The sequence below is a fragment of the Zalophus californianus genome, chromosome 14 (assembly GCF_009762305.2).
Source record: "Zalophus californianus isolate mZalCal1 chromosome 14, mZalCal1.pri.v2, whole genome shotgun sequence".
Taxonomy (NCBI): Eukaryota; Metazoa; Chordata; class Mammalia; order Carnivora; family Otariidae; genus Zalophus; species Zalophus californianus.
This window is the reverse complement of record NC_045608.1, coordinates 4,460,669-4,484,252: the sequence shown is the minus strand read 5'-3', so window position 1 is coordinate 4,484,252 and position 23,584 is coordinate 4,460,669. Positions and strand designations below refer to the sequence as shown.

At 47.8% G+C, this 23,584-nt stretch overlaps 1 long non-coding RNA gene across 2 annotated transcripts in view; it reads left to right on the top strand.

The window, feature by feature from the left end:
* Nucleotides 1-10,795: 10,795 nt before the first annotated feature.
* The window catches only part of LOC113912275, a 75,489-nt gene continuing 62,700 nt past the window's right edge, over nt 10,796-23,584 (top strand). For both annotated transcript variants that reach the window (XR_003516780.1, XR_003516779.1), the window contains exon 1: nt 10,796-10,966. This is a non-coding gene — a long non-coding RNA (uncharacterized LOC113912275). The remainder of the gene's footprint in view (nt 10,967-23,584) is intronic.

Below are 23,584 nucleotides of genomic sequence, written 5' to 3'. Positions count from 1 at the left end.
AGCAAATTGGTGAAGGTGCTGTTGATAGTATAGTGTGTGATGAAAAAGTCTAATAAAGAAAGGGACAGTCCTGGGCGCCTGGGTGGCTCAGTGGGTTAAGTGTCTGCCTTCAGCTCGGGTCCTGGGATTGAGTCCCGCATCGGGCTCCCTGCTCGGTGGGGAGTCTGCTTCTCCCTCTCCCTCTGCCCCTGCTCCTGCTCTCTGTCTCTCTCTCACTGTCAGTCTCTCTCTTGCCCATGCTCTCCAATAAATAAAATCTTTAACAGAAGGGGGGGAGCAATCGGTGGTTTTGAAAATTCTCAGCTTCCCCCAATGGCAAACAATTTTGCCTGAGCCTGGATGGGGGTGGCCACGCCTCCACGCTCCCCTCTTAATTTCTTAAAATTAAGAAAAGTTCCCCAAGCAAGGAAGAAACCCCGGGGGCTCCCAGGAAAAAGTTGTCTTGAAACGAGTGAGCGTTTGATCGTAAGACACTTGTTAAAATCTTAGAAAGTTCAAAGAGAGTGCCTTAGAGAATTGTTCAGTCATTCAGAGGAGGTTCTATAGAGAGACTTCACATCTGCCTCCTAATCGAACAATCAAAGCGTGTAAGATTATATCATAGGGAAGCAGCTCACAGATATGGCTTTTATTGAATGCGGTGAGCCCCAGTGTGATTCACGGGAGGTCCACATACAGTTTGAGAGAATTTTATCAGCAGAAACACCACTATCTTCAACCTAAAGAAATACAGAAAATAAAAACGCAAGAAAGCATACAGATCCCCTAAACCCTAAGGTAGGAAGCCAGACGAGAAAAGAACTCAGCAGCAAATAGATGTTTACTTATTTTTTTCATGCACTCTCTGCTCAGAGAGTGGAATGGAGAGCCACGAGAATTATTTCCGGGCTTTGAGCCCTAGTAACAAGAGACTTCCAGCATTTGCCTGGCTCTATTTTAGGGTTACTACGGACCTGTGACTCCTTTATGGATCTTGTTTTCCTTCCTTTCGGAAAGGATTGTCTACAGTAGCGATCATGTAGTATCTGTTCAAACTTCATTCAGTGGTCTGTGGGAGGGAGCAGGTAACTTACCTCTTTAGTTTCAAAAGTCTGAGGATGGAGAGGAATTGCATACAACTGACTGCATTTACTATATCCTCTTGTGGGGCTGACTTCGATGATGGGCTTCTGGACCCCGAACTGTTGTTGTAACATGGCAGGCGATGAGACTCGGTGGGGGGAGTAATTTGTTATGAAGTGATATTAATCCATCAAGGTCTTAGCATCAGACGAAAGGGAAAGTATTGATCATCCGCAATGCCGACTGAAAGACTTAAGACTTGGCAAATCTATTTTCATGTGTGTTGTATTTCCATTTTGGGGAGTGGAGAATAAAGCTGTAGGCATGCTGGAAAGTTACTCTGTCCGTTTTGGTGGTATTTAACATTTTTAAGAATTTCGAGAATGCTAAGCCACCTGCTTGATTTCCCACCTTCCTTCTGTACCTCCCAGCGAGCCCACATCTGACAGCCCAGAATGATCCCCAGCCTGGAATACTGATACACATTTTGGACCTTTTTCCATTAGTTAAAATTCTCATCCTGGTAAGAATTAGTTACCCGGATCACAGGGATTACAAACCAGGATCTTTATTTTATTGGGCAACCAGAGGGTTTTCTAAAAACTGAGCAAGATTTTATGAAAGCCATTTGACCTACTTGAATAAACAAGCTTTGTTTTGGATGAATTAGTGGTTACTTGTAATCAGGAGAGCATCTTGCCTGTTCCCTAAAGTCAGCACGACCTTTTCAAAACCACTCCATCAACCTCTGTGGACATTAAGGAAGAACCTGAATTTTTTTTTTTTTTTAAATTTCCTTACTAAAGAGCTTCTGCTTGAACATGGCACTTTACTATGGACTTTGATGTTTCTTTTTCAAAGTGTTCTTCAAAACAGCCTTGTGAAATAACCGTGGTAACTGACATCGCCATTGCCTGGAGCAGGGGCAGTGTCCCCCGGGGGACGTGGAGGGGAGCGTGGAGGCGTGGCCACCCCCGTCCAGGCTCAGGCAGAATGTCTGCCTCCATCAGAGGGTGAGGTTTTTCTCTTCCCACCCCCGACAACCCCCCCGTGGCCCAAACCCTGCGCCGCGGTTCCCTGTGTTTGTTTGTGTCTGGCTGGGGCGACATCTCCAGGAGGTCCCCACTCAAGGCAAGTGCAGAATGGAGAGGTCTGTGTGCTTCAGCTGAGTTAGGGCTCCTTCGCAGCCCCCCTCATCCTTTCCCCTTCTAATCTCAGCCCCCCTTCTTCCTCTGGACCCTCCTTTTCCTCCAACCCGCTCTTTTCTATTCTTTGGGATAAAAAAAAACAAGCCATGTCACAAGTAAGCATCCCCTTCCCCGTGCGTGGACACCGGGCATCATACCTGGGCGTGCAACAGTCATTTTGCCACCACGATGTGACAAGCCCTGATAGTGATGGCACTGGACAATGGAATGGTCCTGGGCTCTCCGATAAAACCGGGACACCCCACACGTCCTGGCTCCCCGCCTCCACACCCCTTGTTGTGGGGGTCAAACAACCCTTGTTTGTTTATGCTAACTCCAACAAACTGTTCTGCTAATTCTGCCAAAGCCTTCCTGATGCACTTGACATGGCTCCTTCTTATTTCCGCGGCTGTTTTAATCCCTCCCAAATGCACACATGATTCTTTAAGCAGAGGTAGACAGGGCAGGGAGACCCAGATTCTCTTGGGCTCCAGAATTCTCAGCACCGAAGGGCACATCCAGGAGAGGTGAAAAGGAGGGTCCCTTTCCTACCTGTGTCAGGGGCCCCAACTTCTCCTCCCCTAGCCCCTCTCGCCCGCGGTAATGACTCATCTTTTTGTCTCTTCTTCTGCCTCCCATGTTACATGTGATTTCAGAGCACGGACCCTCTCGGCAAATGGCATCATCTGGTTCTATCCCTTTGCCAGTGAGGAGCCTAATGAGGTCGCACAGGTAGTAGGGGTCTCACAGGCTCCTGACCTGTCAGAGTAAGTAGAATCTGATTCTCATTTCATAAAACAGGCTCAATAGGGTGACACAATATCATCATTTCCCTTTTTGGTCAAGAAAGGGCTTTCATATTTTGGGTTGGATGTAAAATTGACGAGGCATCTCTGGACCTTTATATGGAATCTGGGACCTTTAATTTGGAAGTTTTTGCTGCACTCTGCGCTATTGGAGGAAACGTCTTCCACGGGGTCCCAGTCTAGGGGCTTCTATTCCGTACCTATGTAAGTAGATACCAAATACCCTGAATTCACAAAACCTGACCCAAAGGAGAAGACGGGACCTTGGGAGCAAGACACACAGTTGCCGCAGCTCTATCAGTCACATCTTGTGGACATCTTGATTTCTGCTAGGATCCAGTTCATGTTCGTGATAAGGTTTAGGTAAATGTGTATGTGAATTGAAGACATATAGTTGAAGTTATGACTCAGAAGTTCAAACACATATTTCAAATTACTTAGATGCTTCCATCCAAGCACTATACCTCTTTTTATTACGGAAAAAACCAAACACAGTGGATCCCGCTTACAAAGCTACCAATACACTGTAATTTATTCGCCAGATTAAATCAATCCAGTCCCAAGTCACCTCTCCAGAGCTTATGAATTGCCCCTTCTGGCGATATTGATCAGATGGCTGAACGACCTGATTGAATTTAGTGCTGATGAGAATCATTATATCGAGTCCAATCTCCGAAGAGGAGGAAAGTAGATGCTGTGTAGACAGGCTGAGTTTCTTGTAATGACTCGTTCTACTTGCAAGAGTGTACATTTGACATGGGGACCAGGAACCTGCCAGATGTCCAAGGCTCTGCTCCTTTAATTCTCTGTCATTCCAAATATCTAGGTTTTATGATGTCGTCTGGGTGTGCAAATATTTTACAAATAACTCTGAAATGGCTCTAGTGTGAAAAACCACCTCTCACTATGGTCTTAGAGAAAGGCGATCCCTTTCCTTCCCTCCCAGAGATTCGGGAAGCAGGAACAACCACAGGTTTTGGGATTCGGACGGACCTGCGTTCTAAATCTTGCTCTGTCAGCCTCCGGATGTGTGCCCTTGGTCAAGCGACTAAAGCTCTCTGGGCCTTGACGATAATGTCTGTAAAATGGGGCATGTAATAGCATCTGGTGGGCTTACTCTGATGGGTTAAGTGGGACATCTTGTTTAAAGATCCCGGTGCCTGCCAGCTGGCTCCTGCATGTGCCTCAGCTCCCTCCAAAGGAGGTTTGCTGCCAGGAAAATACAGTGCTTTAGTCCTGAAGGCCAAATGAATTAAACTAGAAGAGATTAAAATTTTAGAACCTGGAAGGGGCTTCGAGATTGTCCGAGGCTTGACAGATCATTTTGCAGATACAAGAACAAGAGAGCCAGTGTGGACGAGGGACCCACTCAAAGTCACAAAGCCAGTTAGCAGCAGAGCTGGGCTGAGCGTGCAGGTCTAAACGGTCCTGAGCCTGCGGATTTGGCTCAATCACAGAAAAGTCACTGGCGTGGCTTAAATGATAACGTTCGGTATCTCAAATAACAAGGGAGTAGCTCCAAGGCTGACACATCATGTAGCTCAGTGATAGGATCAAAAGCCGTGTTCTCCCTATCTTTTGGTTGTGCCACCCCATATATCAACAGCGTCATCAGACCTAGCTCAAGTTCAAGAAGCTGCATCCCCTCTGACCAGGTGCACAGGAAGAAGACTAATCTAGGCATGCGTAGTCTTAAGAGAGAACAGAATGGCTGCTCTTGAGTCACCCAGGGAATCTGGAGGGCCTGGAATGGACTACATGAAGTTTAAGGGATCAGTGGACGAGGGGTCAGTTACTTCTGCTTCCAGTCCATGACACACAGAAAGCCGTATTTGGGCTAAAGCTTAAAAAATAATAACAACGGTATATTAGGAGGTCCACACTAAGCAAAAGAAAGTTTGAGTATCTGTATTAATATCAGGCTAAGTAGACTTCCGAGCAAGAGTTGTTATCAGCAGGAGGAGGGACGTTCTGAGAAACGGTCAATTCTGCAAGAAGACCCGATCACCCTCCATGCGTGTGCCCCCAAGCCCAGGACATTGACTCTCGAGGGCATCATGAGGCCGGCTGCCGTTTTACTTAAAAACTCAGCTCCTGGGCGCCTAGGTGGCTCAGTTGGTTAAGCGACTGCCTTCGGCTCAGGTCATGATCCTGGAGTCCCGGGATCGAGTCCCACATCGGGCTCCCTGCTCAGCAGGGAGCCTGCTTCTCCCTCTGACCCTCTTCCCTCTCGTGCTCTCTATCTCTCATTCTCTCTCTCTCTCAAATAAATAAATAAAAATCTTAAAAAAAATAAAGTCATTAAAAAAAAAACCTCAGCTCCAAACACTTTATCCAAGAGGGTGCCCGTTATATCTCCACAGCCTCTGTGATCCCACCAGCGGCACAGAGAGGATAATGACAACTGGACAACATAACACGCGTGCACTTTTCTCTCTTCTCGCACTTGCTCGGTAACAAATGCATATGGAGTGTAATTAATAACATTCACGTATTCTACGTCCAACCAACGTAAGGAAAATAACTCACTGCAACACTGAAAAACAACAAAACATCCCCACTGAGTGTGTCTGGAGCAACACCGGGCACAAATATCCAAGGCTGTTTGCACATCCGCGATCCTTTTAAATGTAGGCGTGGTCATAGGATTTTGCGGGCCAAAGAAATGTGAGTGGGGATGATGTTGGGTGCCATCAGGGTAGAAGCTCTAACCAGCGCATTCCCTGCGGTGTCTCAGCTCCATCCACCTGGTTCCAAAGAGGAAGACAGTGGTGCAGAGCACTCAGCTGACAGGCACTGGACACGAAGCCCGAGTGAGAAGCTTTGTTCTGTTAACACTACGGAGATGACGGGGTTGTTTCTCGTCACAGCATGACCCAGCCTGTCCTGGGTAATAAAACCAGCACAGTGTGACAAAGGGGGTTTTGTTTTCTGTGGTTGCCGTAACTGCTACAAACTCAGGTACTTGAAGCAACACACATTTATGATCGCACAGCTTTGTATGTTCAGGAGTCCGGGGGGCTTAGCTCTTCCCCTGCTCTGAGTCTCACAAGGCTGAAAGCCAGGTGCCAGTGGGACTGCATTCTTTTCTGGAGGCTCTGCGGAGAATGCCTTTCTTCTTTGCTCATTCAAGTTGTTGTGTGGACCCTGTTCCTTGTTGGTTTTAGGACTGAGGTCTCCATATCTTTGCTGAAGGAAGGCTGGTCCCAGCTCTGAGAGCCTTTGGCCATTCCTTGGCCTGTGGCCCCCTTGCTCCAGCTTCAAAGCCACCAACCGTGGGTCAAACCTTCACAATTAGACTCTTTCCTGGATCTTCTGTCAGGGCATCACTCAGCCCTTGGCTGCCTTCCTCTGCCACATGCAGGTGCCCGTGGATAATGCAGGATTACCTTCATACTTTCAGGTCCTTGATCTTAATTTTCATATTCTCTGGTTGCAGGGACCAGGATAGGGACATCCTTGGGGGGCATTATTCTGTCTGTTATACCTAGTGGTCATTAGTTCCTTCATGACAGGATCTCCTTTTCATATTTCCACCCCAAATTTTGGGTTCTGTGTGTGATACATACTAAATAGACATGGTCATCTGATCGCAAGATAAGTAAGGCATTGTAATAGAACTGTGCCAAAGCACCGAGGTGCGTTAAAAGCAAATGTGCGAGAGGGAAGAAAAATGGGTTTACAAAAGTGGTACTTAGGGATAGATTTGGATTTTATCCTGTGCTATTATGATATAAGAAGACATATATTTTGGGGTCTTTCTCCCCAGTTCCTGACTCCCTCATCCTCAATCCCTTGCAATTTCCTGGCTCATAGGGGTGTCTTTTGTTCTAAGGAGGTGACTCTTGGTGAGCTGCTGGTTGGGGGCTGGTCACCAGAAAGACGAACCTATGATTAGAAGCTTAGCGATTTCAGCCCCAGAGAGGGGAGAGGGGCTGGAGCCTGAGGTGATCATCTCTCATGCCTATGTGAAGAGATGTCTATAAAAACCCTTCAAACATAGGCTTGGTTGGCAAACCTGGAGAGGTCATGAAACCCTGTGTCTTTCCCCACATCCCTTGCCCTCTGCATCATTTCCATCCGGCTGTCCTGAGTTATGTCCTTTCATGATGAACTGGTAATCTAGTAAGTAAACTGTTTTCCTAAGTTCTGTGAGCCGCTCAGGGAAATGACAGAATCCGTGGAGGGGGTTGTAGGAACCACTGATTTATAGCAGGTGGGTCAGCAGCATGGGTGACAATCCTGTGACTGAAGTCTTGGAGGGGGCAGTCTTGCGGGACTGAGCCCTTGCTGTGTGGGATCCAGATAGACAGTAGCAGAATTAAATGGAATCATAGGACATCCACTTGGTGTCGACAAGGAATTGGAGAACTGCTTGGTGGGAAAAACACCCACACATTTGGTGGCCCGAAGAATTGGGTGAGTGCGTGAGTAAAGGGAAACGCAGAAGAACACACGTTCTTCTTGAGGAGGAGCACAGAGATGTAAGCTAGTGGTGTGGCCTGAAATGTGGACTCTGCAGCCAGATTGCCTGAGTTTGAATGCCAGGCCTTCTCACGGCTGGTTTTTGATAAACAAAACTCCTCTGTCTCTACATTCTTTCATCTTCGAAAATGATTAGGAAAAATAATAACCTGGTGGCGTTGTCATAAGGATTCAATGAATTAGCTCATGTCAAACCAGCTCCCAAGAAGGGCCATCTGAGTGTCAGCTCCTACTGTAATGTGTGCAAATCGGATAAAGGGAAGGTGGATGTAATGCACGGACTCCATCTGCTGCAAAATCTGAGCTCTGTTATGCAATCTTTGACACCAAATGGGTGATTTTCTGAGCTTGAACCCAGAGTGCAAGGTTGTGGGGGGACAGTTCATGCTCTGCTCTGTCGAGACCCTGTGCTTCAAGCAGATGGGTTCCAAGACAGACCAGGCCAAGGAATAAGAGTGGGCATTTGGGAGCCAATCGTAATAGTTGATTGTGCAGACAAAAGCTGACTGAATCTTATTCAGGGACACTGGGTGAGTGTCCCTTGTGAGGACAGTAATGTCCACCAAGGCTGACTTCAAGTTAAGCTTCAACCCCTGAGAAGAAACTGCTTTGGGGTGCTTTCCTGCACTGCTCAGTAGGAGTGATAAATCAACGTCTTTCCTTTTCTTCAAGGTAGAAAAATCTAGATGACAAGACCTGACACAGAGGGGTGACCTTGGAAGGGAGAGTCAACACAGGTCATCAAGATGCCTGGTGCAAAGGACAGGTGTGATTTCCAGGCACTTCTTAGCACAAATGATTCTAGTAAAGGAGTTGCAAATGTGGGCTCTGAAGGCAGACCCCCTGTCTCTGAATCCCAGCTCCATCACGTGCTACCAGTGTGACCTTGGGCAATTTAGTGAATCTCCTTACATCTCAAGAAATGCATGTAATAACAATGGAATATTATGCAGCCATCAAAAGGAATGAGATCTTGCCATTTGCAACGACGTGGATGGAACTGGAGGGTGTTATGCTGAGTGAAATAAGACAATCAGGGAAAGACATGTATCACATGACCTCACGGATATGAGGGATTCTTAATCTCAGGACACAAACTGAGGGTTGCTGGAGTGGTGGGGGGTGGGAGGGATGGGGTGGCTGGGTGATAGACATTGGGGAGGGTATGTGCTATGGTGAGCGCTGTGAATTGTGCAAGACTGTTGAATCACAGATCAGTACCTCTGAAACAAATAATGCAACGTATGTTAAGAAAAAAAAAGAAGAAGATAGCAGGAGGGGAAGAATGAAGGGGGGTAAATCGGAGGGGGAGACGAACCATGAGAGATGATGGACTCTGAAAAACAAACTGGGGGTTCTAGAGGGGAGGGAGGTGGGGGGATGGGTTAGCCTGGTGATGGGTATTAAAGAGGGCACGTTCTGCATGGAGCACTGGGTGTCATGCACAAACAATGAATCATGGAACACTACATCAAAAACTAATGCTGTAATGTATGGTGATTAACATAACAATAAAAAAATTTAAAGAAAAAAATGCGTGTAATAAGAGCACATGCACATAGGTGTCCACAAAGACTGACTTCACCTAAATATTACATTTAGAAAAGTGCTGTAACTTGAAGCAGATGCTCAGTAAATATTGCCATTAGGTGATTTCACTTGGCATTTCTCAATCTAGATTCCCTCATTGGTAAAATGGGCCACGATACTATGCAAATACACAAGATTCATCCATTTGACAATTGTTTACTTGCAGTACACACTGGTTTGAGTTGTTGAGAATTCTGGGGGGGGGGGAGTAGAAAATATGAAGCCATCCACATCAGGCTTACATTTTGGATGGGAGGAAAGGCAGGTAGAGGAGTTGAAGACAGATTATATGCACAGAGCCAAACAAACAGGATAGTAGATAGTGAATTGTCTATTCAACTAAATCCTCTGTACATAGGGGTTACATTCTCTGTATCTAAATTCCCTGACCTTTTGAAAAGGACAATAAAAAAAGAGCAATCCCATAGAGCTCAATGGATTAATAGATGTAAAGCAGTTCCTAGAGGACAGATAGGCTGGGGGCAGGGGGAGGGAGTGGGGTGGGCGCGCAGCAAGAAGAGGCCATAGAGGAGCCTTCTCTGTCAGCCACTCCCCCTAGGAGACCTCCCAGACTACTCCCTCATGGTAGTTTCTGGAATCTGCATTTCGCTCTCCAACTGGGAGGCTTGTATTCTCATGGAGAGGAAAAAAATGATGAGTGTGGGGAACCACAAATCATAAACCTACAGATGGGTGGCAGGTCAGGGAGGAAGAGTAAAGCAGGCCCCCATCCCTCAGCCAGGAATAATGGGATCTATTTTATTCCCCACCGATCTGGAGAGGCCCCAAATACTTCCTCTGATGAAAACAAAAACATCTCCCAGCCCTTTGGGCTGCAAAAACAAGCTCCCTGTGCCCTGCTTCAGACTTCTCCCCTGGGTTCCGTCTGCAGCAGCCACCAAAGAGGACAACGGGGGGGGAATTATTAGCATCACTCGTTCAAGAAAATAATTCTCCGCTGTCATCGAAAACTCGAAGAATCAGTATTTTACAGACCGTCTTTGGGTCGGAACGTTTTCTCAGCCGCATTCTACTCCTCCCGGCCGTCTCCCCATCTCATCTGCCCTGTCCCCTTGCTCAGGGAACCGCGGTTTCCAAGTGCAGGTGTGGCCTCACCGGATTGTTGTGTGCTCACACACACACACCCCCGCAGAGCTCAGAGAGAGCGCCCACCACCCTCCACTCAGAGGCGCAGAGAACCGGGTTCCAACCTTCCAGGGCTACGCTGCGGAGAGCTAAGGCCAGAAGCGGGTAAAGCAGAAATTAGGGGCAAAGTAACGAATTCCCGTGGGGTCTGCCGGAGCAGCCCAGCGCCCCTTCCTTCTTTTTCTCGTGCAGCCCCTCCCGGCCTAGAGGAGTTCTCCCAGGCTCCTCTTCCGTCTGGAGGGCTCTGGTTCTCCACCTTCACCTAGCTTGGGGCCGGGGCCAGGACCGGGCACAGGTGGGCGGGGCGAGATCTAGGACCGGGGCGGGGGCGGGGCCGGGGCGCAGGTGGGCGGGGCGAGATCCAGGACCGGGGCGGGGGCGGGGCCGGGGCCGGGGCTCAGGTAGGCGGGGCGAGATCTAGGACCGGGCGGGGGAAGGGGCGGGGCGCAGGTGGGCGGGGTGAGATCTGGGACCGGGGCGGGGCCGGGAAGCGGGGCGGCGGGAGGGGCTGGAGAAAAGTTGCGGGGATCCAAGTGCCTGCAGCCGCCAGAGCCCGAGCCGCCGCAGTGAGGACCATCCCGCAGGTACAGAGCGGGCGGCGTGAACCCGGGGCCGCAGGGAGCGCTCCAGACCCATCTCCCGGGGATGTGTTGGGCCCTGAGCCTGGTGCTGGCGCGCGGCCGGGCACAGGTAAGGCCGGAGTGGGCTTCTGTCGCGCCGGCTCTCCGCGGGCGGGGCAGCCTGAACTTGGGGTTTGTTGGGGAAATCTGGCAGGGGCGCTGATAACACCAGCAATGCCTCTGCGGGGCTCAGGGCGGCCCTTTCCCTGGATGGGCAGCCATGTGGGGAATTGGGACAAATTTGCCCATTCCAGGATCTTCAGCACCCCAACTGGGAACCATGTGGAGCACCTGGAACCAAACTAGGTTCTGTTCCCAGGAGCGAGGAGGGAGCATGGCTGAGGGGAAGCGTTTACTGTCCCCCACGGCGGGTGCGAGTCCATCTTACAGGACGAGTTTCCCCAGGAGTCTCATACCTGAGGCTGCCCCCTCAGTCCTCCTGCACGGAGAGAATGAACCTCTTGGAGTTGAGGGGATTTAACGGGCACGTTGGGCACAAAGCACAGCGCCGGGAGTGTTCCAGAGACAAGCTGGCCTTATGACTCTTGCTATTTTTATTCTGCGCACGTGGGGCTGGGGTCACCGCGGGGACGCCGCGGGAGGGGCGCGGAGAGTTGCAGGCCGTGGTTCTCCCCCCCCCCCCCCCCCCGGCAGGGGGAGCGAGGCCTCAGCTCTGCAGGGACAGTGCCTGCGCCCACAGCTGATGCCAGGGTCCTGGGGTGCGGGGCCAGGAGGAGAGAAAAAAGAGAGTACCTCTTTCTTGCCGCTGCACAGTGGTGAGGGTCTGCAGGACCTCGTGGATTAAACTGTCCGCCGGTCGCCCGCGGCTCTGCGTTTTGCCTGTGGGGCCCCGGCTCCACCCGTCTCTGGACCCATTGGTTGTCAAAAGCCAAGTCCACCTTCATGGAAATCATTTTTCTCTTCTTCCTGAGACGGTTTAAGCTGGGCTTGAAGCACTTTGGTAGGACACCCGGACCCTCTGCCAACTGATACTGAAAAGTTACATTTGCTTCTCAGAAGTGTACATGCACAGCCTGGAATCCCAGAGAAATCCACCCTCCTTCTCAGGTTCCTTGACAACTCAATACACTGCGTTGTCTCCAGTGGTGTTCCCTAAAGTTTATAATGGTGCCCCTTTCCACACACTCTAGAAAAAACAAGGCCCCACATATGCAGAGGTGTGATAGTGTGTTAGGGGGTTATCTTTCTTGTCTGTTTCATTTGAGTATATATGTGCGTATATGTGCGTGCCTGGATTGAGCACATGGTGAATCTCCCATCTCTCTCCTCTGTTGGTTTTGACTATCAGTCTAGTCTTTAGAGGCAGGATTAAGACTGTGTGTGTGTGTGTGTGTGTGTGCATTCACTTGTGTGTGATTGTGTATGTGTATTTGTGTTTTTTATTTTATAAAAACATTGCCTAAACTGAAGTTCATCCAGAGATGGACCAAAGAAATAGTAATTTGGTACGACACTCAAGAAAAAACTGGTTATGCTGGATTTATTAAGAGGTGGCATTGTTTTGTCCTTTATGGGAGATTTAAGATATTTTCGGGAGTAATTTTGATGCCAAACTTGCCGACTTTAGAAATTGAGCCCCACGTCATAGGAGAAGGATGAGTTTTAACAAGCTGTTTAGACAACGCAGAGCTTATAGTGTGTGGGTGATTTATCCTCTGTTAAGTGGGCTTCTCCATATATCTTGGTATAAAAAAAAAACTAAGTTGCAAAGGTCAGGTGAAAAACAAATCTTCTCATATCTCCTACTTGAAAGAGACATGCACAACTGGGTCAACACTTAGTGTGTAAAACCATCCCTGTTTTAGAAAATTCTTTCTGTCTTGGGTGCCTGGGTGGCTCAGATGGTTAAGCGTCTGCCTTCGGCTCAGGTCATGACCCCAGGGTCCTGGGATCGAGTCCCGCATCAGGCTCCCTGCTCCTTGGGAGCCTGCTTCTCCCTCTGCCTCTCTCTCTCATGAATAAATAAATAAAATCTTTAAAAAAAAATTCTTTCTGTCTTGTCGTCCCCTCCCACCCATAAATGCAAATAGCTCTTCTTGTTCAAGGGGACTGTATAGAAAAAAGAGAAGCACCTTTTGAGAGATTCCATTTTAAGTCGACCAGGAGGCCAGATCAGAGAAAGTACTTGCAGAATTGGAACAAATAATGTCAAGTGCAATTATCCCATGGGAGCAGGGTAAGGAATGCATGTGGAAGTATTTTCTCTCAGCTCATGGGACTATAAGTGATTTATTAAGAACCAAACATCCGTCATCCAGAAAGGCATATAATGAAGAACGAAATCGAACTCGTGCATTTCTCTTTCCAGCCTTGCTCCTAAGGGGAATCCGTTTTAAATTCTTTATCAGTTTTGTTTTTTATTTCTTTTGGTGATTACTTCCTTGTAGGGCTGTTTGCTAATGTGACTGACTCTAAGTCAGTACCTACTCCCCCTTCTTCCCTGACGGCATCCAGATTTTTTTGCAGAGCAGTGTGCTCGGACGAAAGGAAAATACAGTTCTCAGCCACCCTTGCAGCTAAGGGTGGTCACATGACATTGATGTGCCCAATGGGATGCGAAGGAAGGCCGTGGGGGAGGGGCTGCTAGGGAAGACCGAGGTCCGGGATTCAAGATGGAGACACAGGGGAATCTTGTGCGGACAGCTCAGGCACCTCCTGGGTTCTTGGTCGCTCAGCTTCTTGCATGAGTGTAAAGGTTTCTTCCCCGAGCAAGTCTCCATTCCCTGTGGTCCCCTGGGCATCCCTGAATTAATTTCTGTGACCAGCTCACCACTGACTTAAATAAAGACTTCGTAGACACACGCACACTGCCAAATGGTGGTGAGCATGGGCAGAAACTGGATCTCTCCTGCATCGCTGGTGGGAATGTGAAATGGTACAACCAATCTGGAAAAAGTTGGCTGTTTCTTAAAAATTCATACCCACTTACCAGGCAAGCCACTCGCAGACATTTGTCGCAGATGCACACTTACGTCCCCGCCAAAACCTGTATGTGAATATTCATTGCAGTTTTATGGGCAATAACCCCCAAACTGCAAACAACCCTCCTGTCCTCTCACTGGTGAATGGTTAACGTGTAGAACATTCCCATCATGGGACACCGGCTCTTGCTCTCTTTTGGAAAACTCTGAGCTTATTCTTATTTAAATCAGAGGTTTCAAAGTGAGTCTGGTTAGTGATAGATGGGTAGATGGATGTGTGTGTACGTGGATGCATGGGTGAATAGGCGTTTGCCCATTTCCGAACTCGTGGCTCATAATGAGGGCAGCGACAGGAGCCCGCCCGTAGCTGGGCTTCCCGAAGGCTCTGTCACGCTCTCCTCTGAGGACACGCCTCATGCAGTGGGGTGGTGGAGGCAATCTCAGAAAATGCTGGAGCCCGTGTAGCTTCATTTCTCATTCAGTATGTGGACAGCAGCTGTACCACCTATTAATGGAAAAAAAGACTGATGGTACCGCGCTGGGTTTTGAGATTAAACAGGGGGATGATGGCTTGCCCAGGCATGAGGCATTTATCAATACACGTCCCTGTGGCTTCATAACATGTTCCTAAATCCTGATAGGACATTTTGTGGTCAGCTGGTTCTGGGACAAAATGGGGACCTGCCTGCTGATGTTTATGACTTTCCATATAAGGTTTTAGACAAAATTTGTCTTACATTATGCTTGAGGCAAGGTGGGACGGAAGGGTAAACCTCCTCGACTTCCCAGAGGAATTTGCCACAGTCATTAAGAAAGAGAACATGCCTTAAATTTCTTGTAAATCAGTCCCTGGGAGGTGTAACAAACCTATTGATAATTAAAGAAAACTTCCTTAAGATTCATATTTCCCTTCATTTCCTTTTCTGCACGTGAAACTCAAGAAGTTAACGGTTTCCTTAGAAGATCCAATCTAAGCATTTTACCCTCCAGTCTGACTGGCTGTGTGTCTAGTTACTTCAAATTGAGAACATTCTTAAGCTGTGCCAGGGGGTTTAGGGGACGTTGCCAAGCCCTGCACTTCACTGGTCTCAGTGCTAGGTGGGCTGCTCGCTCTGAAGCCCAGTATGTAGACAGAGCTAGGAAATGTACATATGGACACCAACCCACATATCTGCACACACGCACACACACACACACACATCTGTCTGTCCCTCTATCCATCCATCCATCCGTCCATCCATCCATCCATCACAAACCTGATTTTTATTGATACCTCTGATTCCAGTAAATCACCAGGGTTCATCTCCACTCTTCTTACTTTTACCTTCTTTTTCTGACATCTGGAAATCTGGCTCTCATGGTCTATGTTTCCGTACTTATTCATTCCTAGCGTAAGCTGTTTCAGAAGTGCTCATTGCCTTTAACCTTACAGTATCCAGTCAAGAGACAGTTTCCAAAGCTACTCAGGCCGGATCTTTTCCTTCTCATATCCTGCAGTGTGGCTGTGTTGTTCATTCGTAATATGGCTATAGGCTCGTCAGTGCTGTTCACATTCCATTCCAATCTCTTTCGTTTCTGGTTTATCTTCCCTATGATTATTTTGCACCAATAAGCAGATGCATGTGCGTTCTCTTACGCCCTCTTCCTTCTGCACCAAGGGGGACGGGTGTGTCATAGATGCTCACGTGTACGCTTAACACTAGGTCCTGGAAATGACACCCAATTCAGTTCCTCATTCTTTCCCCTCTTCCTTTTAAGTAGATTTTGTTTTTTAGAGCAGTTTTAGGTTCACAGCAAAACTGAGTGGGAAGAACAGAGAGTTCCCATACACCACCTCCCCCACTACCATCATCCTGCCCCCCATCCTCTGCTGTGGCTGCCTAGTACTTCGCTTGTGGATGCACCCCAAGTTATTCAACCACTCCTCTATGTCCGGACATGTTTTTATTGTTTTATTGTTTCCAATATTTTGCAGCTACAAACAGTGCTATAAGGAGTCAGCTTGTGTGCACGTATTTTTATATGTTTGGGGGGAATATCTTCAGGTGGCTTCCTAGAAGTGAGATCGCTGGGTCAAGACATAAGTGCATATGCAGTTTACTTAAGAGTTGCCACGTTTGCTGACAGCCTCGCCAGCAACATGTGTTAGCGTGCTTTGTAATTTTTTGCCATTCCGTTAGCCGAGTCGTGGCATCTCAGTGTTGTTTTAATTTTCACCTAATTATGAGTGAGTCTGAACACTTTCTCATCTGTTGGACAGCCATTTTCATATCTTTTCTTGTGAATTTTCTCCTTACATGTCACTTTGCTATTTCAGTCTGATTTTGAGAAGTCCCAATTTCAGAAGAATTGAATTTCTTTTTCAGTGACATGTAATTATGTTCAGGTTAACTATTGGTATCTAAATCTGACAATGCCTTGAGAAACCTCCAGCAGTGGGGGGGGTGGGTGGGGGGAGACACACACCATGTGGAGTGTGTGCAGTGCTGGGGCCGGGCACTGTCAGGGTGGAATTGGATTGATCGTGGTACCAAGAAAGTTTGAGGGAGACCCTGGGAGAATTCATTCCTGGATTCCTGTGACAGCCCTTTCTTTGGTCACAGAGGGGCTGCTCAGATCTGTGAGATCTCGTGGAACCGGGGGCAGAGCGGATAAAAATGAAGACTGAATTCGGGCCGTCGGCGTGTGAATCCCGGTCACCCCTGAACTAGCTGTGCCATCTTTGGCATGCCACACGACCTGTGTGATCAAGGCATATTTGTTGGGTGGACGATTGACTTTAGAAGTAGTATAAGACTGATCCCGAATAAGGTATGTGGATTGCCAACACCATAACAGCTGGCGACCCAGCCAATAAAATGTAACGAGCATGGAAGGTTAGGATACTTTGGGGCTTTTGTCTCATTCTTGGAAAGAGTTCCTCCCCGTGCCTGGTCATTATGGCTGATTTATCATTTCTGATATACTCATGTGCTTTGTCTGCTGTTTCCTTAATGCCAACTACCTACCATTTGGTGGTTTTGCTTTTTACTGTATCAACAGTGTGCGATTTTCATGAGTTTCACCAGATATGCATCCTGTGTATAATTATTTCCTTTGTCTTTAAGTCAGTTCATTTTACAAAACATATAATTCATCTAAAAAGGAAACTTGACCTTCACCACCATCAATAGAAGACCGGCTTATGACAAAGATAAGGTTATCATAGATATAAAGACCACACATAGGAAACAACAAAGTGAAATTCAGTTGAGTTACTGTTACCTGCAGCGAGGCCTGGGCGGAGGCGTGCTCTCTCTCCATCCAAAAGGAGGCAGGTTAGCCCCGACCAGAGACTTTCTTCCTGAAGTCCAGACTAGAGGGCTGAAGGAGAACTTGAAGGAGATTGCCTCACTCTATGACTCTGTGGTACTTAAGGTCATGTCTCTGCACCACCAGAACCAAATCTAGATTGTCAGGCCTTGGAAAATCCGTTTTCATCATCAGAGAGATTAGAACCAGTCCAGGCGCAGACATACCCAAGATGGCCCTTTGCTGACCTGCTTCAGTTGCCCAAGGTCTCGGCTGCTGACTCCAGAAACCCCGTTCATTTCTGTGGGGCTTGTGCCCCTGTGGGTGTGTGTGTGTGTGATTCCTAGAAACTGCTAGAATACACTTTCCATTTTACAGGTGTTTCTAGCTTGTCCTGTGTGCAAATCCTGGTAATTTTTTTCCCATCCCCCCCCTCACTCTTCCTCCTCTCCTCTTCACTTCTCTCTCCCTGTTTTTTTTGTTTTGTTTTGTTTTGTTTTTTTTTCTGAGAAATAGACCAAGCCCTCATGGAACTCACAGAGCCTGTAGAGGGAGAGAAAAGGCAAATACATAAGTTAACATATTTTTCCCCAGGCCAAAGTGTAACTTGAATGAATGAGTCTAGAAATAGATAGGACTCCATTTCAGTAGTTCTGTTTTAGGAATTAGAGAATGAAATGAAGCAATACTACTGAGATCCCACAGAAGGCATCAGGGTTGTCTTGCTGGATGCTGAATTGAAGAAGACTGTCGATTAGCATGATTTAGCTGAGCATCTACTACAGAGACCTGTATGGTGGGCTTCAAGTGACATGGACCCTCTGAGTGAGGGACTGTCTGAACGTGCACACTACTGTTCAAGTCCCCGAGGAAGTGATGCGGACAACAAGTGACCTGAGAGAAGAGAGACGACCATGCAGTCCCGGCAGACAACCAGAGGAGCCTTCCTGGAGGAGGAGGCTTGGGTGGATGACTAGGGCTTGGCTTGATGAATGTAACCTGGTGACGGGCTGCTGCTTTTCATGGGGCATTAGTCAGCTGAGATTGGATGTTTCAGTCCCTGGGATTTCATCTCTGTCCTATTTCAGCATTTTGAAGATTCTGAGATGCTTTTCACCCATCCATTTTATTTAATTCCTCACAGTCTTCAGAAATCCTCGGGATTATGATCCCCATTTTCCAGATGAGCAAACAGAGGCTCAGAAGGGTGAAGTGACTTTCACAAGGGAGCAAAGTTAAGGAAGGCGAGTTTGAGCTGAGCCTTTTCATCCCCAGAATCTGACTTCTCACCAGTACTCTGTGCTCAGAGAGGCACCGAAGCTGAACTGCCCACCAGCAGGAGCACAAAAGACAGACACACCTTCTTGTATTCATCCAGGGAAATGCTAACCAGCCATGAAAATTAATTAGTGCTGCATGTTTTAGCAGGGATAAAGCCTTTAAAAGGTAAAATTGAATATAAAAATTAAAAAGCAAGTTGCCAGAGCATACCTAGAACAAGATATCATTATATACGGTTTAAAACATGCAAAAAAGTCATACGTTTTTATGAATACGTAATCACATAGAGAAAGCACAACATAAAAAAAAATACACGCAGAAATCATAGAAGCGTCGGGAGAATGGCTGTCTCTGAGGAGGGCAGGGGGTGGATGGGATGAGGTGGGGGTTCCCATGAACTTCAGCACACCTGTATCTTATTTCCTGAGCTGGGTGGGGACGGGGTGCCGTGTGATTTTTCTGCACTCTTTCGCTGCCTGATATATTTAATAATTGAAATTTTAATTAGGTGGATGGTCATCCAGTGGTCAGGCTCGCACATTTTCTTCTAGACTGACTCCGAGACAAGAAGCTCTTCCTGATGTGATCGATAGATGGAACCAACACCTGCTTTGGCTCAACTCAGCGTGTAACGCACGTGACGTATTCGGTCCACTGAACTGAATCTCACATCAGTGGCCCCCACCCGTAGGCTGGCGCCGTCTTAGAGGCCAAGTACAGTGAGGTCTATTGTTGGGACCTGTTTCTGGTTGAATTCGACTTGAGTGTGTTCACTCTTTTCAGTTTGGAGAATCAGAGTCTGAACTGAATTCCCAGACAAGCCCGAGCATAAAGTCCAGGAGGAGCAACAGTTCTGAGGCTGGGAGTAGAGCGTGCCATTCGTTCATTCCACGGACATTTCCTGCGTGCCTGCAGTGTTCCAGGTCTTCTCCTAGACACCGGGGCTACAGCAGCAGGCAGCAGAAATGTTAACGCTTGTCCCGGTGGAAACATTCACTCTATCAAGGGAGACATCCACCCTTTTCCGGAACACGAGTAAGTGAAGTGCTGGAGATAATAATTAGGAACCTTACTGAAACTATTGCCAAAGTAAGCATATGTATTTGCAAAGTTTGATTTGCTCGCAACTGAATAGCAGCACACATCAAGTAATTAAATAAATGCTATTTGTTGAGCACCTACTATGTGTCAGCTGCCATCCTAAACACTGAGGTCCTGCGGGAGACCCCAGGCCTGCCTCTCATTGGTCTGATTAGAGCCAGAGGCTCACCTCTGAACCAATGACTGTGACCCAGAGGATGGATGTTCTGACTGGCTGTGCCTGGTCACATGTCTGTCTATTCTAACCCTGGTCACAGGTCCACCCCTAGAACATTTGGGCTCCATTCAAACCACGCAGGCTAAATCCAAACAGGGTGATTTCCCAGAAAGAAACAAGGGGCTCTTCCAAGAACAGGGGGAGGACACACGGTCTCAGAGATGGGGTGCTCTGAAATGATCTCCAAGCTCCTTCTCCCTCCCTGAAGTTCAGCTCAGCCTTCCCTTTTGCCCCGGTTCCTCTGGAAACTCCTTGTAAACCAGAACTCATCCCTCCACCTGCTTACCATGTTGGGCTCCCAGCTGGACGAGAGTGCCGTGAGCCCTGGGCTTCCAGGAGAGGGGAGCAGCTCCCTTCCCTGGAGTGGCTGCTCTTGATGCCGGTTTGCTTGCTGGCTGTGCACTGAGGGTCGTTCCCGGCTTGTCGAGGGACAAGGGCTCATTCCTGGGCTCATTGTCCCCTCCTCCATCTCAAAGCAACCATGGCAGGGGCAGTCCCTGCCAAGCTTCTGGTCTCTTCTGCTTCTTCTGCCTTGACATCTCTCTGGCTGACTCTCTTGCCTTCTTCTTCCACTGTTAGGGGTTCATGTGATTAGGGCCCAAGGGGATAGTCCGGAACAAGCTGCCTACCTTCAGTCCCTAACCTTCATTGCATCTGCAGAGTTCCTTCTGCTGCTCAGTGCAACCTGCTCACTCAGGGAGTAGGTCACGGGCGTCTGGCGGGGGCATCGCCTATCACAGAAGCTAATCAAAAAGTCGAAGTGGGGAGGCTAGGGTTGGAGTGGAAAGTTGAGGTCATGGAATCCATCCCCTGACTTTGGCTCCTGACCTTTCCTGTGCATACTGGGAGCCTGTTGCTAACAGAGCAGGTGTATTTCTGTCCGCTCTCGCACAGGGGACAGAAAACGCCCACCCTGGCTCAGTGAGGCTGGGAGCCTAGCTCCTCTGTGAGCTGCGTTCCACATGGGTGTGAGTGAGGGGCAGTGTGGCCTGCTGGTTAGCACCAGCTGGGTCGGAATCCCAGCACGACACCCCCTAGCTCTCCAACTTTGGATGAATCACTAACTTCACAGCCTCCGTCTCTTCTCCTGCTGTGTCCAGAGCCCCAGGCCTTCCTCTGTGTAAGGCTCCCTTCTAGGCCATGCGGATACGGCAGAACCAGGGCTGACCAAGTCCCAGGGTGTTTACACCATAGAAAGTCAGGACATAAGCATGGTGAAGAACGTGAGCCCTGGTAAATAATAAGCACCAGAATTATCAGCAGGGCTTGGGGAGTGAGGAGAGCTGGTCAGAATCCGTGCTTTAGGAAGGAAAGCTCTGCTGAGACGCCGGAACAACGGGAAGGAGCCAGCCATGGAGAGTCCTAGGGAGAGCATTACAAGTGGATGAAGCCGAGACGTGTGAAGGCCCTGAGGTCGAGCATTGCACAAACCATCCGTGTGAGGAGCGGGATCTGAAGGAGCCTCGGAGCACAGGAAGGCACCAAGGAACCTTGCCTCCGATACGTGGCCGAGCTGCACGGGGCTGCATGTCTAACTCGAATTAGTTTTCTTGTGTCGTAAATGCTTCAAGAAGCCTGACCCTGTGTAGAGGCAGAAGCAAAGTTCAGGCTCTTTCCTGAGGGTCTGAGAGGATTTACCAGTTTTGCACGTGGATTTCTAAGAAATGCTTTTTTGCTCACTTTAGAGTTTTTTAACTTAAATAACAACAGCAACACCAATTTCTGCCAAGGAAGTGTTACATTTTTTTTCACTGAGTTCATCGATAGGTAGCTGGGTCAGGTGACCTGTTCCACATTTTATAGCTTTATAGTTTCTTTGCAATGACCCTATGCAGTAAACAGTTCTTAAAAAAATTCAAAGGGGCAGCACTAATCAGGCATATGGGGTGCATTTTGTGATTTCATCCCAACTAGAGGAGTTTGGTGTCGTTTGGTGACATTTTCCTTGGCTCTCTTCCATACATGGAGTATGCCTTTCTCTCTGGTAATTTCATTTTAAAAATACTTCTGTCCTGTTTGAGGTTGATTACTGCTCACTGTCATTTAGACAGATGACTTCAGAGTTCACTTAATGAGATAAAGGAAGAAGATAATGTATTACATACCATTATAATTTATAATCCATAATTATGTAATGAGATGTTTTAATTATGCAGATGTGCATTTTTTTTGATCCACATGGTCTAGCTCCATGAGGCTCTTTGCAAATATTTATCCCCCCCCTCTTCTTTGCTCTTTTCACATTTTATTCCCAATACCAGAACTGATTATCTGAATTGTGTCTGTCATTTTGATTATATGCTTCTCACTGAGGGTCGCTGACTGGTCGTTTCTGCATCCCCAGCATAGGACTGGCAGCTTGTTAGAGCTCATTAAATATTTGTTGAATTGAATTAAATTTGAAATACTAAATTAAAAATCTTGCCCCAACCTGCAAGGTCCTTCGCAGTTCTTATCGTGGCAATATGCTTGCATTCATGCTTAATAAATACTTTGCGGCTTTCCCTCTAAATGGGAATGAAGACTTTTATACAGTCCTTGGGCTCCCCTGAGCTTAGCTTAAGAAACTTTCTGCCTGCCCTTGGGGCTGGGGTGTCAGGATCAACGTTAGGAGCTGTTTCTCTGGAGGAAGGAGAAGTTTCACTGAGCCAGAAAAGTGACCATTTTGAATTGCTTGGGATCTCATTTAATGCTGATTGGAGTATTTGGAATTTGGCTTGGATATAAAGTAGAAAGGCCAATTTTTTTTTTTCCCTGCAGATTTGAGAAGGATTTGATTTTGAACAGATGAGTCATGGCAGATGGTGAGGAAACTCAAACTTGGGAACTTCTCCAAAACCTCACCACGCTCTCTGACCTCCTCTTGCAACGTTCCCTGCTCCCAGGTTCCAGCCACGTGGACCCTCCGGGGGCTCCATGAATCACCACACTTGTCCCCATCCCAAGACAGTTTGTGATTGCTCTTCCCTCCGCCTAGAATGCAGTTTGCGTGGATCTCTGCATAGCTGGTTTCTCCTCCTCGGAGAGTTCCAAGCCCCAACACCCACTCTTTCTGAAGAGCCTTCTCTTCCGTCCCAAAGAGATCCCGTGTGAAACAGTCTCTCCCATGACCCAGCTTCATTGTCTTCCCTGCATTCATCACTCCTCCCTGGGGTGGTCTTATTGCTTATTTATTTAGCATCGGTGATGCTCACTGGAACATCAGCTTCGTGCAGGCAGAGACTGTGCCCGAATTCCTCACCTTTACCCAGGGCTAAGAACAGGGCTCAATATGTAAGTATCTGTGGAACAAACACCCCTTCAGCTTTTGGATCCAACAGGGAACTCATGTGCTGTGCTATCTTGTGATAGAAAGTAGTAACGTGCTGATTTGACAAATCCTATCAAATTTGAGACGCTCCAAGTCAGAACCCCTATTCCTTGTCCCACCTGTATGACTCCTATTTTTCATATGTATTCATCACCCGTGTGAAGATTTCAGGAGGGCAGATGTTAATTGTGGGATGGATCGATTTGTTGGTGCCTCTGCTTGGCAGCTGGATGACACAGGGGATCCTGCTCCAGATTTGGGATCTCCTCATTCGGGACTTTCCTTTAGGACTGATGCGGAAGAAATGGTTAGCAAGGGAGCAAAGATATTCTCAAGACCCTGTAAGTCTCTGAAGTTTATCTCTCTGGAATATCTTCTTCCTCAAACTCTGAAATCCCAGAATCCTTGGGTCCCTTAGGGAAGATGAAGCAGATTAACGTATGAGCCATAGACCTAGTTCAGCTAAACTATGATCAAGGCAGCCGAGGGCTGGGGACTGGTCCATGATCATCTTCTGTGACTTTATAGCCATCTTCTGATTTCCCC